Genomic DNA, 15872 nt, shown 5'->3' with positions numbered 1-15872 from the left:
GCTTTATAGATGGGGAATGAATATAGAATATAAGTAGATAATAGGGGAATGAACACATCACATATAAACAGGTGTATATTATATTCCCTGTGCTTTATAGATGGGGAATGAATATAGAATATAAGTAGATAATAGGGGAATGAACACATCACATATAAACAGCTGTATATTATATTCCCTGTGCTTTATAGGTGGGGAATGAATATAGAATATAAGTAGATAATAGGGGAATGAACACATCACATATAAACAGGTGTATATTATATTCCCTGTGCTTTATAGGTGGAGAATGAATATAGAATATATGTAGATAATAGGGGAATGAACACATCACATATAAACAGCTGTATATTATATTCCCTGTGCTTTATAGATGGGGAATGAATATAGAATATAAGTAGATAATAGGGGAATGAACACATCACATGTAAACAGGTGTATATTATATTCCCTGTGCTTTATAGATAGGGAATGAATATAGAATATAAGTAGATAATAGGGGAATGAACACATCACATATAAACAGGTGTATATTATATTCCCTGTGCTTTATAGATGGGGAATGAATATAGAATATAAGTAGATAATAGGGGAATGAACACATCACATATAAACAGGTGTATATTATATTCCCTGTGCTTTATAGATGGAGAATGAATATAGAATATATGTAGATAATAGGGGAATGAACACATCACATATAAACAGGTGTATATTATATTCCCTGTGCTTTATAGATGGGGAATGAATATAGAATATAAGTAGATAATAGGGGAATGAACACATCACATATAAACAGCTGTATATTATATTCCCTGTGCTTTATAGGTGGGGAATGAATATAGAATATAAGTAAATAATAGGGGAATGAAAACATCACATGTAAACAGGTGTATATTATATTCCCTGTGCTTTATAGATGGGGAATGAATATAGAATATAAGTAGATAATAGGGGAGTGAACACATCACATATACACAGCTGTATATTATATTCCCTGTGCTTTATAGGTGGGGAATGAATATAGAATATAAGTAGATAATAGGGGAATGAACACATCACATATAAACAGCTGTATATTATATTCCCTGTGCTTTATAGGTGGGGAATGAATATAGAATATAAGTAGATAATAGGGGAATGAACACATCACATATAAACAGCTGTATATTATATTCCCTGTGCTTTATAGATGGGGAATGAATATAGAATATAAGTAGATAATAGGGGAATGAACACATCACATGTAAACAGGTGTATATTATATTCCCTGTGCTTTATAGATAGGGAATGAATATAGAATATAAGTAGATAATAGGGGAATGAACACATCACATATAAACAGGTGTATATTATATTCCCTGTGCTTTATAGATGAGGAATGAATATAGAATATAAGTAGATAATAGGGGAATGAACACATTACATATAAACAGGTGTATATTATATTCCCTGTGCTTTATAGATAGGGAATGAATATAGAATATAAGTAGATAATAGGGGAATGAACACATCACATATAAACAGGTGTATATTATATTCCCTGTGCTTTATAGATGGGGAATGAATATAGAATATAAGTAGATAATAGGGGAATGAACACATCACATATAAACAGGTGTATATTATATTCCCTGTGCTTTATAGATGGGGAATGAATATAGAATATAAGTAGATAATAGGGGAATGAACACATCACATATAAACAGCTGTATATTATATTCCCTGTGCTTTATAGATGGGGAATGAATATAGAATATAAGTAGATAATAGGGGAATGAACACATCACATATAAACAGGTGTATATTATATTCCCTGTGCTTTATAGATGGGGAATGAATATAGAATATAAGTAGATAATAGGGGAATGAACACATCACATATAAACAGGTGTATATTATATTCTCTGTGCTTTATAGGTGGGGAATGAATATAGAATATAAGTAGATAATAGGGGAATGAACACATCACATATAAACAGCTGTATATTATATTCCCTGTGCTTTATAGATGGGGAATGAATATAGAATATAAGTAGATAATAGGGGAATGAACACATCACATATAAACAGGTGTATATTATATTCCCTGTGCTTTATAGATGGGGAATGAATATAGAATATAAGTAGATAATAGGGGAATGAACACATCACATATAAACAGGTGTATATTATATTCCCTGTGCTTTATAGATGGGGAATGAATATAGAATATAAGTAGATAATAGGGGAATGAACACATCACATATAAACAGCTGTATATTATATTCCCTGTGCTTTATAGGTGGAGAATGAATATAGAATATATGTAGATAATAGGGGAATGAACACATCACATATAAACAGGTGTATATTATATTCCCTGTGCTTTATAGGTGGGGAATGAATATAGAATATAAGTAGATAATAGGGGAATGAACACATCACATATAAACAGCTGTATATTATATTCCCTGTGCTTTATAGATGGGGAATGAATATAGAATATACGTAGATAATAGGGGAATGAACACATCACATATAAACAGGTGTATATTATCTTCCCTGTGCTTTATAGATGGGGAATGAATATAGAATATAAGTAGATAATAGGGGAATGAACACATCACATATAAACAGGTGTATATTATATTCCCTGTGCTTTATAGATGGGGAATGAATATAGAATATAAGTAGATAATAGGGGAATGAACACATCACATATAAACAGGTGTATATTATATTCCCTGTGCTTTATAGGTGGGGAATGAATATAGAATATAAGTAGATAATAGGGGAATGAACACATCACATATAAACAGCTGTATATTATATTCCCTGTGCTTTATAGGTGGGGAGTGAATATAGAATATAAGTAGATAATGGGGGAATGAACACATCACATATAAACAGGTGTATATTATATTCCCTGTGCTTTATAGGTGGGGAGTGAATATAGAATATAAGTAGATAATAGGGGAATGAACACATCTCATATAAACAGGTGTATATTATATTCTCTGTGCTTTATAGATGGGGAATGAATATAGAATATAAGTAGATAATAGGGGAAAGAACACATCACATATAAACAGCTGTATATTATATTCCCTGTGCTTTATAGATGGGGAATGAATATAGAATATAAGTAGATAATAGGGGAATGAACACATCACATATAAACAGGTGTATATTATATTCCCTGTGCTTTATAGATGGGGAATGAATATAGAATAAAAGTAGATAATAGGGGAATGAACACATCACATATAAACAGCTGTATATTATATTCCCTGTGCTTTATAGATGGGGAATGAATATAGAATATAAGTAGATAATAGGGGAATGAACACATCACATATAAACAGGTGTATATTATATACCCTGTGCTTTATAGATGGAGAATGAATATAGAATATAAGTAGATAATAGGGGAATGAACACATCACATATAAACAGGTGTATATTATATTCCCTGTGCTTTATAGGTGGGGAATGAATATAGAATATAAGTAGATAATAGGGGAATGAACACATCACATATAAACAGGTGTATATTATATTCCCTGTGCTTTATAGGTGGGGAATGAATATAGAATATAAGTAGATAATAGGGGAATGAACACATCACATATAAACAGGTGTATATTATATTCCCTGTGCTTTATAGATGGGGAATGAATATAGAATATAAGTAGATAATAGGGGAATGAACACATCACATATAAACAGCTGTACATTATATTCCCTGTGCTTTATAGATGGGGAATGAATATAGAATATAAGTAGATAATAGGGGAATGAACACATCACATATAAACAGGTGTATATTATATTCCCTGTGCTTTATAGATGGGGAATGAATATAGAATATAAGTAGATAATAGGGGAATGAACACATCACATATAAACAGGTGTATATTATATTCCCTGTGCTTTATAGGTGGGGAGTGAATATAGAATATAAGTAGATAATGGGGGAATGAACACATCACATATAAACAGGTGTATATTATATTCCCTGTGCTTTATAGATGAGGAATGAATATAGAATATAAGTAGATAATAGGGGAATGAACACATTACATATAAACAGGTGTATATTATATTCCCTGTGCTTTATAGGTGGGGAGTGAATATAGAATATAAGTAGATAATAGGGGAATGAACACATCTCATATAAACAGGTGTATATTATATTCCCTGTGCTTTATAGGTGGGGAATGATATAGAATATAAGTAGATAATAGGGGAATGAACACATCACATATAAACAGGTGTATATTATATTCCCTGTGCTTTATAGGTGGGGAGTGAATATAGAATATAAGTAGATAATGGGGGAATGAACACATCACATATAAACAGGTGTATATTATATTCCCTGTGCTTTATAGGTGGGGAATGATATAGAATATAAGTAGATAATAGGGGAATGAACACATCACATATAAACAGGTGTATATTATATTCTCTGTGCTTTATAGATGGGGAATGAATATAGAATATAAGTAGATAATAGGGGAATGAACACATCACATATAAACAGCTGTATATTATATTCCCTGTGCTTTATAGATGGGGAATGAATATAGAATATAAGTAGATAATAGGGGAATGAACACATCACATATAAACAGGTGTATATTATATTCCCTGTGCTTTATAGATGGGGAATGAATATAGAATAAAAGTAGATAATAGGGGAATGAACACATCACATATAAACAGCTGTATATAATATTCCCTGTGCTTTATAGGTGGGGAATGAATATAGAATATAAGTAGATAATAGGGGAATGAACACATCACATATAAACAGGTGTATATTATATTCCCTGTGCTTTATAGATGGGGAATGAATATAGAATAAAAGTAGATAATAGGGGAATGAACACATCACATATAAACAGCTGTATATAATATTCCCTGTGCTTTATAGGTGGGGAATGAATATAGAATATAAGTAGATAATAGGGGAATGAACACATCACATATAAACAGGTGTATATTATATTCCCTGTGCTTTATAGATGGGGAATGAATATAGAATATAAGTATATAATAGGGGAATGAACACATCACATATAAACAGGTGTATATTATATTCCCTGTGCTTTATAGATGGGGAATGAATATAGAATATAAGTAGATAATAGGGGAATGAACACATCACATATAAACAGGTGTATATTATATTCCCTGTGCTTTATAGATGGGGAATGAATATAGAATATAAGTAGATAATAGGGGAGTGAACACATCACATATAAACAGGTGTATATTATATTCCCTGTGCTTTATAGATGGGGAATGAATATAGAATATAAGTAGATAATAAGGGAATGAACACATCACATATAAACAGGTGTATATTATATTCCCTGTGCTTTATAGATGGGGAATGAATATAGAATATAAGTAGATAATAGGGGAATGAACATATCACATATAAACAGGTGTATATTATATTCCCTGTGCTTTATAGATGGGGAATGAATATAGAATATAAGTAGATAATAGGGGAGTGAACACATCACATATAAACAGGTGTATATTATATTCCCTGTGCTTTATAGATGGGGAATGAATATAGAATATAAGTAGATGAGGGAATGAACACATCACATATAAACAGATGTATATTATATTCCCTGTGCTTTATAGATGGGGAATGAATATAGAATATAAGTAGATAATAGGGGAATGAACACATCACATATAAACAGCTGTATATTATATTCCCTGTGCTTTATAGGTGGGGAATGAATATAGAATATAAGTAGATAATAGGGGAATGAACACATCACATATAGACAGGTGTATATTATATTCCCTGTGCTTTATAGGTGGGGAATGAATATAGAATATAAGTAGATAATAGGGGAATGAACACATCACATATAAACAGCTGTATATTATATTCCCTGTGCTTTATAGGTGGGGAATGACTATAGAATATAAGTAGATAATAGGGGAATGAACACATCACATATAAACAGCTGTATATTATATTCCCTGTGCTTTATAGGTGGGGAATGAATATAGAATATAAGTAGATAATAGGGGAATGAACACATCACATATAGACAGGTGTATATTATATTCCCTGTGCTTTATAGATGGGGTTGAATATAGAATATAAGTAGATAATAGGGGAATGAACACATCACATATAAACAGGTGTATATTATATTCCCTGTGCTTTATAGATGGGGAATGAATATAGAATATAAGTAGATAATAGGAGAATGAACACATCACATATAAACAGGTGTATATTATATTCCCTGTGCTTTATAGATGGGGAATGAATATAGAATATAAGTAGATAATAGGGGAATGAACACATCACATATAAACAGGTGTATATTATATTCCCTGTGCTTTATAGATGGGGAATGAATATAGAATATAAGTAGATAATAGGGGAGTGAACACATCACATATAAACAGGTGTATATTATATACCCTGTGCTTTATAGATGGGGAATGAATATAGAATATAAGCAGATAATAAGGGAATGAACACCACATATAAACAGCTGTATATTATATTCCCTGTGCTTTATAGATGGGGAATGAATATAGAATATAAGTAGATAATAGGGGAATGAACACATCACATATAAACAGCTGTATATTATATTCCCTGTGCTTTATAGTTGGGGAATGAATATAGAATATAAGTATATAATAGGGGAATGAACACATCACATATAAACAGGTGTATATTATATTCCCTGTGCTTTATAGATGGGGAATGAATATAGAATATAAGTAGATAATAGGGGAATGAACACATCACATATAAACAGGTGTATATTATATTCCCTGTGCTTTATAGATGGGGAATGAATATAGAATATAAGTAGATAATAGGGGAGTGAACACATCACATATAAACAGGTGTATATTATATTCCCTGTGCTTTATAGATGGGGAATGAATATAGAATATAAGTAGATAATAAGGGAATGAACACATCACATATAAACAGGTGTATATTATATTCCCTGTGCTTTATAGATGGGGAATGAATATAGAATATAAGTAGATAATAGGGGAATGAACATATCACATATAAACAGGTGTATATTATATTCCCTGTGCTTTATAGATGGGGAATGAATATAGAATATAAGTAGATAATAGGGGAGTGAACACATCACATATAAACAGGTGTATATTATATTCCCTGTGCTTTATAGATGGGGAATGAATATAGAATATAAGTAGATGAGGGAATGAACACATCACATATAAACAGATGTATATTATATTCCCTGTGCTTTATAGATGGGGAATGAATATAGAATATAAGTAGATAATAGGGGAATGAACACATCACATATAAACAGCTGTATATTATATTCCCTGTGCTTTATAGGTGGGGAATGAATATAGAATATAAGTAGATAATAGGGGAATGAACACATCACATATAGACAGGTGTATATTATATTCCCTGTGCTTTATAGGTGGGGAATGAATATAGAATATAAGTAGATAATAGGGGAATGAACACATCACATATAAACAGCTGTATATTATATTCCCTGTGCTTTATAGGTGGGGAATGACTATAGAATATAAGTAGATAATAGGGGAATGAACACATCACATATAAACAGCTGTATATTATATTCCCTGTGCTTTACAGATGGGGTTGAATATAGAATATAAGTAGATAATAGGGGAATGAACACATCACATATAAACAGGTGTATATTATATTCCCTGTGCTTTATAGATGGGGAATGAATATAGAATATAAGTAGATAATAGGAGAATGAACACATCACATATAAACAGGTGTATATTATATTCCCTGTGCTTTATAGATGGGGAATGAATATAGAATATAAGTAGATAATAGGGGAATGAACACATCACATATAAACAGGTGTATATTATATTCCCTGTGCTTTATAGATGGGGAATGAATATAGAATATAAGTAGATAATAGGGGAGTGAACACATCACATATAAACAGGTGTATATTATATTCCCTGTGCTTTATAGATGGAGAATGAATATAGAATATAAGTAGATAATAGGGGAATGAACACATCACATATAAACAGGTGTATATTATATTCCCTGTGCTTTATAGATGGGAAATGAATATAGAATATAAGCAGATAATAGGGGAATGAACACATCACATATAAACAGGTGTATATTATATTCCCTGTGCTTTATAGATGGGGAATAAATATAGAATATAAGTAGATAATAGGAGAATAAACACATCACATATAAACAGGTGTATATTATATTCCCTGTGCTTTATAGATGGGGAATGAATATAGAACATAAGTAGATAATAGGGGAATGAACACATCACATATAAACAGGTGTATATTATATTCCCTGTGCTTTATAGATGGGAAATGAATATAGAATATAAGCAGATAATAGGGGAATGAACACATCACATATAAACAGGTGTATATTATATTCCCTGTGCTTTATAGATGGGGAATGAATATAGAATATAAGTAGATAATAGGGGAAAGAACACATCACATATAAACAGGTGTATATTATATTCCCTGTGCTTTATAGATGGGGAATGAATATAGAATATAAGTAGATAATAGGGGAATGAACACATCACATATAAACAGGTGTATATTATATTCCCTGTGCTTTATAGATGGGGAATGAATATAGAATATAAGTAGATAATAGGGGAGTGAACACATCACATATAAACAGGTGTATATTATATTCCCTGTGCTTTATAGATGGGGAATGAATATAGAATATAAGTAGATAATAAGGGAATGAACACATCACATATAAACAGGTGTATATTATATTCCCTGTGCGTTATAGATGGGGAATGAATATAGAATATAAGTAGATAATAGGGGAATGAACACATCACATATAAACAGGTGTATATTATATTCCCTGTGCTTTATAGATGGGGAATGAATATAGAATATAAGTAGATAATAGGGGAATGAACATATCACATATAAACAGGTGTATATTATATTCCCTGTGCTTTATAGATGGGGAATGAATATAGAATATAAGTAGATAATAGGGGAGTGAACACATCACATATAAACAGGTGTATATTATATTCCCTGTGCTTTATAGATGGGGAATGAATATAGAATATAAGTAGATGAGGGAATGAACACATCACATATAAACAGGTGTATATTATATTGCCTGTGCTTTATTGATGGGGATTGAATATAGAATATAAGTAGATAATAGGGGAATGAACACATCATATATAAACAGCTGTATATTATATTCCCTGTGCTTTATAGATGGGGAATTAATATAGAATATAAGTAGATAATAGGGGAATGAACACATCACATATAAACAGCTGTATATTATATTCCCTGTGCTTTATAGATGGGGAATGACTATAGAATATAAGTAGATAATAGGGGAATGAACACATCACATATAAACAGCTGTTTATTATATTCCCTTTGCTTTATAGTTGGGGAATGAATATAGAATATAAGTATATAATAGGGGAATGAACACATCACATATAAACAGGTGTATATTATATTCCCTGTGCTTTATAGATGGGGAATGAATATAGAATATAAGTAGATAATAGGGGAATGAACACATCACATATAAACAGGTGTATATTATATTCCCTGTGCTTTATAGATAGGGAATGAATATAGAATATAAGTAGATAATAGGGGAATGAACACATCACATATAAACAGGTGTATATTATATTCCCTGTGCTTTATAGATGGGGAATGAATATAGAATATAAGTAGATAATAGGGGAATGAACACATCACATATAAACAGGTGTATATTATATTCCCTGTGCTTTATAGATGGGGAATGAATATAGAATATAAGTAGATAATAGGGGAATGAACACATCACATATAAACAGGTGTATATTATATTCCCTGTGCTTTATAGATGGGGAATGAATATAGAATATAAGCAGATAATAGGGGAATGAACACATCACATATAAACAGGTGTATATTATTTTCCCTGTGCTTTATAGATGGGGAATGAATATAGAATATAAGTAGATAATAGGGGAATGAACACATCACATATAAACAGGTGTATATTATATTCCCTGTGCTTTATAGATGGGGAATGAATATAGAATATAAGTAGATAATAGGGGAATGAACACATCACATATAAACAGGTGTATATTATATTCCCTGTGCTTTATAGGTGGGGAATGAATATAGAATATAAGTAGATAATAGGGGAATGAACACATCACATATAAACAGGTGTATATTATATACCCTGTGCTTTATAGATGGGGAATGAATATAGAATATAAGTAGATAATAGGGGAATGAACACTTCACATATAAACAGGTGTATATTATATTCCCTGTGCTTTATAGATGGAGAATGAATATAGAACATAAGTAGATAATAGGGGAATGAACACATCACATATAAACAGGTGTATATTATATTCCCTGTGCTTTATAGATGAGGAATGAATATAGAATATAAGTAGATAATAGGGGAATAAACACATCACATATAAACAGCTGTACATTATATTCCCTGTGCTTTATAGATGAGGAATGAATATAGAATATAAGTAGATAATAGGGGAATGAACACATCACATATAAACAGGTGTATATTATATTCCCTGTGCTTTATAGGTGGGGAGTGAATATAGAATATAAGTAGATAATAGGGGAATGAACACATCACATATAAACAGGTGTATATTATATTCCCTGTGCTTTATAGATGAGGAATGAATATAGAATATAAGTAGATAATAGGGGAATGAACACATCACATATAAACAGCTGTATATTATATTCCCTGTGCTTTATAGATGGGGAATGAATATAGAATATAAGTAGATAATAGGGGAATGAACACATCACATATAAACAGGTGTATATTATATTCCCTGTGCTTTATAGGTGGGGAATGAATATAGAATATAAGTAGATAATAGGGGAATGAACACATCACATATAAACAGCTGTATATTATATTCCCTGTGCTTTATAGATGGAGAATGAATATAGAATATAAGTAGATAATAGGGGAATGAACACATCACATATAAACAGGTGTATATTATATTCCCTGTGCTTTATAGGTGGGGAGTGAATATAGAATATAAGTAGATAATAGGGGAATGAATACATCACATATAAACAGGTGTATATTATATTCCCTGTGCTTTATAGGTGGGGAGTGAATATAGAATAGAAGTAGATAATAGGGGAAAGAACACATCACATATAAACAGGTGTATATTAGATTCCCTGTGCTTTATAGATGGGGAATGAATATAGAATATAAGTAGATAATAGGGGAATGAACACATCACATATAAACAGCTGTATATTATATTCCCTATGCTTTATAGATGGGGAATGAATATAGAATATAAGTAGATAATAGGGGAATGAACACATCACATATAAACAGGTGTATATTAGATTCCCTGTGCTTTATAGATGGGGAATGAATATAGAATATAAGTAGATAATAGGGGAATGAACACATCACATATAAACAGCTGTATATTATATTCCCTGTGCTTTATAGATGGGGAATGAATATAGAATATAAGTAGATAATAGGGGAATGAACACATCACATATAAACAACTGTATATTATATTCCCTGTGCTTTATAGATGGGGAATGAATATAGAATATAAGTAGATAATAGGGGAATGAACACATCACATATAAACAGGTGTATATTATATTCCCTGTGCTTTATAGGTGGGGAATGAATATAGAATATAAGTAGATAATAGGGGAATGAACACATCACATATAAACAGCTGTACATTATATTCCCTGTGCTTTATAGATGGGGAATGAATATAGAATATAAGTAGATAATAGGGGAATGAACACATCACATATAACAGGTGTATATTATATTCCCTGTGCTTTATAGATGGGGAATGAATATAGAATATAAGTAGATAATAGGGGAATGAACACATCACATATAAACAGGTGTATATTATATTCCCTGTGCTTTATAGATGGGGAATGAATATAGAATATAAGTAGATAATAGGGGAATGAACACATCACATATAAACAACTGTATATTATATTCCCTGTGCTTTATAGATGGGGAATGAATATAGAATATAAGTAGATAATAGGGGAATGAACACATCACATATAAACAGGTGTATATTATATTCCCTGTGCTTTATAGGTGGGGAATGAATATAGAATATAAGTAGATAATAGGGGAATGAACACATCACATATAAACAGCTGTACATTATATTCCCTGTGCTTTATAGATGGGGAATGAATATAGAATATAAGTAGATAATAGGGGAATGAACACATCACATATAACAGGTGTATATTATATTCCCTGTGCTTTATAGGTGGCGAGTGAATATAGAATATAAGTAGATAATAGGGGAATGAACACATCACATATAAACAGGTGTATATTATATTCCCTGTGCTTTATAGATGGAGAATGAATATAGAATATAAGTAGATAATAGGGGAATGAACACATCTCATATAAACAGGTGTATATTATATTCTCTGTGCTTTATAGATGGGGAATGAATATAGAATATAAGTAGATAATAGGGGAATGAACACATCACATATAAACAGGTGTATATTATATTCCCTGTGCTTTATAAGTGGCGAGTGAATATAGAATATAAGTAGATAATAGGGGAATGAACACATCACATATAAACAGGTGTATATTATATTCCCTGTGCTTTATAGGTGGGGAGTGAATATAGAATATAAGTAGATAATAGGGGAATGAACACATCTCATATAAACAGGTGTATATTATATTCTCTGTGCTTTATAGATGGGGAATGAATATAGAATATAAGTAGATAATAGGGGAAAGAACACATCACATATAAACAGCTGTATATTATATTCCCTGTGCTTTATAGATGGGGAATGAATATAGAATATAAGTAGATAATAGGGGAATGAACACATCACATATAAACAGCTGTATATAATATTCCCTGTGCTTTATAGGTGGGGAATGAATATAGAATATAAGTAGATAATAGGGGAATGAACACATCACATATAAACAGGTGTATATTATATTCCCTGTGCTTTATAGATGGGGAATGAATATAGAATATAAGCAGATAATAAGGGAATGAACACCACATATAAACAGCTGTATATTATATTCCCTGTGCTTTATAGATGGGGAATGAATATAGAATATAAGTAGATAATAGGGGAATGAACACATCACATATAAACAGGTTTATATTATATTCCCTGTGCTTTATAGATGGGGAATGAATATAGAATATATGTAGATAATAGGGGAATGAATACACCACATATAAACAGGTGTATATTATATTCCCTGTGCTTTATAGATAGGAAATGAATATAGAATATAAGTAGATAATAGGGGAATGAACACATCACATATAAACAGGTGTGTATTATATTCCCTGTGCTTTATAGATGGGGAATGAATATAGAATATAAGTAGATAATAGGGGAATGAACACATCACATATAAACAGGTGTATATTATATTCCCTGTGCTTTATAGATGGGGAATTGTGGCACCCCAGGGGTCTGGTTTCCACAGTAGTGTAATGTTATGTCTGAGAGCAGGTGGAAGGTCCTTTGGTCAGGGATCCTGTGCATTCCACACCTCCTGCCCAGTCTTGGGAGGGGAAGAACTTCCCCTATATAAACCCGGGGCTGAAGCAGGGTGAGCAGTCAAGGAGAGTAGAAACAAGAAACAGCAGAAGCAATACTACTACGAGTCAGGAGCTGGCAGCTGCAGAGCTCGCCCTGACTGAGAAGCTTTCTTACCGGACCCGGCGTCCGAGGCTGTGGGGACTAACTCTTACCCAGCAGCAGAAGCCGACCGGCAGGGGATTTCAGGTCCTCAGGCCCAGAAACCCGAAGGCACGGTCACACGCGTGGGACCAGCACCGCCATCGTGGAGCGGAAGCCATTAGAAGGCCCCGAGTCACCGGCCATACGGGTGAGCACCACACGGTACACTCAGGGACGTGGGCTACTTATATCCGCTTCTAGCAAGGTAGCCAGAAGAGTACAGTCAGTTTGGGAGGCCTACAACTCCGCCTGGCCAGGGGAGATCCCATCTGCTCAAGGACTGACCAGGCCCTGTTCACTAGCAAGTACTCCGGGAGGGTCTATCGTTGTTACCAGTAAAGACCCTGAATTACACCGCACCGTCTCTGAGTGGTTCCTGCTACCCCCATCATCCACATCTGCTGCCCTGAGGCCATACCCCTCCCGTTGGGGGTTATACCATCTACGCTGCACCATCCATCCACCGGCCTCAGCGGACTGTCCTGCAGCGGCAGCTCCATAGCTGCATTCAACGGGTGGCGTAGTCGTCCTGCATCTACCGCTGTTACATCGCCGCTCAGTTTGACTCCCTGGGCACGGACCGGGTCACCGCCACGAGACTACAACCCTCAAGAGATCCGGCTCCGGGTAAGCTCCCGCGTGCGCAACGCAGCGCGACACAGGCCCAGGGGCGCGTCAACTTTGGCGTAGTCGGCAGGATTTCGTGCCCGCAACCACCGGGTATTGCGTGCCTGAAAAAGAGACTTTTCAAACTTACCTGTGGTGAAGATTCCCGCCATCCGGCGCCATCTTCAGCCTTCTTCCCGCCATCGGTGAAGTTTCCCGCCATCCGGCGCCATCTTCTGCCTTCTTCCCGCCATCCGTGGAGTTTTCCCGCCATTGGACGCCATCTTGAGGACGCCGCGCGGGAAGAAGAGGGGCGTGGACTCCGAAAGCGCGCGAGAACTGAAGCCCCGCCTCACGTCCGGACGTTGCGTAAGGTCCTGGAAGGAGCCCAGCAGACGCCGACGTCACAGGAGCGCGACGGAAGGTCCTCAACCCTGACGATCCACTGCGGAGCCGCGGCCTACGGAAGAGGATCATCGCAAGGTAGGCCACGGTCCACTAGGGGGGAGGAAGATGTCGGATATGGAGGAGAGCTTCACTGCCTCAACCCCCGCCAGCGCTACCGCTGCTGCAGTTATGCCCTTCACCATGCCCTATATCCCGGGAGCAGCTTGGCTACCCCAGTACTCAGGGGAGTCACATACCCTGCATGACTTTAGAGAAAAGCTGGATAGCTTCTTCCAGGTGTACCCCCTCACAGAAGAGCAAAAAGTGAGCATCCTGGTGGCCCAACTAACCGGGGCAGCCAAAAGGGAAGTAAAATCCTGGCCACCTGGGAGGAAGACTGTCGCAGGGATACTAACCCGGCTGAAGGACACCTTTGATACCCGCACCTCAGCCGAGATTAAGCTTAGATTCTACGGGTGCAAGCAGCGAGCGCATGAGAGTATAAGGGACTATGCACTAAACCTACAAGAGGCCCTGAGGGCCATTAAGCAGACCGACCCTGATGGAGTGGGAAACGAAGACAGGCTGTTGACCGAACAGTTTATAGAGGGACTGTATTGTAATACCCACCGAACCCAGTTGCGGGCAATGGCCTTACAGGATCCCCATCTGGGCTTTGCACAGTTCAAGGACAGAGCCATCCGGGTGCTCCGAGAACCGGCACCGGGTGGCGTTGTGACCCACAAGCGCCCTGCTATCACTTACCACCTTGTCGGCAGGGCCTGTGGGAGCTGATGCGCAGGCTTTGGACAATGACCCGGCTCCAGACCTACACCATCAGGTCCAAGAGCTAGCTAAGAGCGTTGCTGCGCTAACCCGAACTGTGCAGTCTTTACAGGCTTCCACCCCAGGGAAGATCCAGCTGGCATCCGGACCGGAGGACATCCCGTGGCGTCGACCAAGGAGGACCCCACCGGCCAGAGGAAGACCCAGTGACCGATACAGCGAGGACGGACGACCCATCTGCCGCCGCT

This window comes from Phyllobates terribilis, unplaced genomic scaffold (assembly GCF_046119375.1).
Source record: "Phyllobates terribilis strain yellow unplaced genomic scaffold, ASM4611937v1 Scaffold_1__5_contigs__length_1240528914, whole genome shotgun sequence".
In the NCBI taxonomy this organism is placed as follows: Eukaryota; Metazoa; Chordata; class Amphibia; order Anura; family Dendrobatidae; genus Phyllobates; species Phyllobates terribilis.
This window is presented reverse-complemented; position numbering follows the sequence as displayed.